This window comes from Nicotiana attenuata, unplaced genomic scaffold (assembly GCF_001879085.1).
Source record: "Nicotiana attenuata strain UT unplaced genomic scaffold, NIATTr2, whole genome shotgun sequence".
Classification (NCBI taxonomy): Eukaryota; Viridiplantae; Streptophyta; class Magnoliopsida; order Solanales; family Solanaceae; genus Nicotiana; species Nicotiana attenuata.
Window position 1 is genome coordinate 27,321 of NW_017672035.1, and position 2,250 is coordinate 29,570.

Genomic DNA, 2,250 nt, shown 5'->3' on the forward strand with positions numbered 1-2,250 from the left:
TGTTTCAAGTAACTCATTAATAATTACAAGCTTTTGCAAATTAAAGAGAATCAGATTCTATATAACTAACTTAAAGATAACTCAAGTAACATATGTCCTGTTCAATTACTTTTTGATAAAGGTAAACCATTATTGGGACATTAACTTCCTGTCACTTTTTCAAACTAACAGCTCGAAACTACTGCTCACTTTTATCAATATTCTATAGAGATATGATCTTCACAAGAATAAAAAGTTGAAAATCGAGTATCCTTTGAAAGTAAAAAGTTGTCTGATCTCCTAATTAATAATTTATTATCATATGGGATAATTATTGTCTGTCTATAGAAGAAAACTTCAGCATACACTAGTCAATAGCTATAACTGAGGTTTCCATTAGCTTATACTTATCCTCTTTAACTTAATCTAGTCTCTATATTGCAACTGTATTCGCATTCTGTTTTTTCTTCCTCCCCCAATCTCCTCATTTGTAAATCAAAGCTTCAATGATCCATCCACCAAAATACAAAAAAATTAAATATGGTCTTAACCACTATCTACTTCAGTTCTATGGATTCAATACTACAGTTCTTTTTTTCCGCTTCATTGGATCCTTTCCTTTCCATCACCAAAAAATTTTTGTGTGATAATTAACCAAGTTAAACAAATTATTTCAATGAATGCTACTTCTTAATTAAACTATGGTGTATGGGTTAGCTTGCACGCACTAGAATTAATTACAACTTTAAACAAATAGATTAATGGACTAACAATATATTCTCTATCTATGGAAGTTATTGTTAAGATATATGTGAATATACTTTGTTATTGTATTTTAGGTAAGCATATATTTAGGAATAATTAGAATATATGCTTACCCCATTGTTGCTGCGTACTCCATTGCGAAGACCGCTGATTAGGTTGCTGCTGCTGTTGACCCCCACGGCCACCGCCACCGCGGCCCTGGCCCTGGTTGCCGCCGCCGGATCCTCTCCCACCGCCGGAACCAGACCGCCTGTTGTTCTTCCGGTTGCCATATAGCTTCCCGCGGTGTGGTTTGGTTTCGGTGTTTGAATGTGTAGAATCCGACTCTTCAAAATCCGTGTGAGAGGTTACCATCGCAGATTCTGACCCTGTGGCAACCTCCTTCGCCAAGCCAGCCTCCTCCAATATTACCATTGATCGGGCTTGATAGAATGGCGGCAGAGGATCACTTTGTCGAATCACGGTACCGACTACCTCTGTATGCCCGTGTGAGACCCGAAACTAATTGAGTGACAAGCCGACTATCCGATACTGGAGCCCCGACATTCTTCAATTGGTCAGCCAAAGACTTGAGACGCTGACAATAAGCCGATGCATTTGGAAAATTCTCCATTTTGGTAGTAGAGAACTCGGCTTCAAGGGTTACCACACGAGAATTTTTGTTATCTTGGAATATGTCACGAAGCCTATTCCAAGCTTCCATGGCCGTAGCGTCGGGCTCAATAATGGTATGCAAAAGGTCATTCGAAATAGTAGCATAAATCCATGAAAGCACCGTAGCATCAAGAGTCGACCATAATTCTTTTTCATCCTCAGTTGAAGGTACCTTCTCTTTGCCTTTGGCCGGAGGAATAATGTGATGAAGGACCTTATGAGAACGTGCGGTAATTTTGAAAAGCTCCGCCCACGTTGAATATTGGACGTTCTCCATCTCAAGGGTAATGGAGATATGGTTTCGGATGTTCGAAACCGCAAGAGCTGGATGGAAGGAACTCTTGTTGTCCGACATGGTGGAGAGAGCAGTGGTGAAGACCACCGAATAGGGTTGCGGAAGGTGAAGAAAAAGATCGAAGAAGAAGAGTAGAAACGATAACTCTAGGAATCTGATACCATGAAAGAATTGATGAAATATTTTTCTCCCAATTGTATTCACTTTCTGGAATATATATACATAAACCGTAGCATACATCTAGGCTATCAATAAAGAAACTAATTATGCCTAAATATATGCATACCTAAAATACAATAACAAAATATATTCTTATTATTCCTAAATATATGCTTACCTAAAATACAATAACAAAGTATATTCACATATATCTTAACAATTGCCTTATTAGTGTGACTTTCGTTCTCTGGGAAATTATGTTAATTTGACTCTGTGGATATAGAATTTGTCCTTTACTACTTATATATCAAACACTATTTCTATTATAAAATGACACCCGCCGATTGCATGTCAAATATATATTACATGTTTTCTTTAGATTTTATATTTATTGATCT

At 37.4% G+C, this 2,250-nt stretch overlaps 1 pseudogene; it reads right to left on the reverse strand.

The window, feature by feature from the left end:
• LOC109211453 overlaps positions 1 to 1,753 on the reverse strand; it is a 1,995-nt pseudogene extending 242 nt beyond the window's left edge.
• Positions 1,754 to 2,250: the final 497 nt, after the last annotated feature.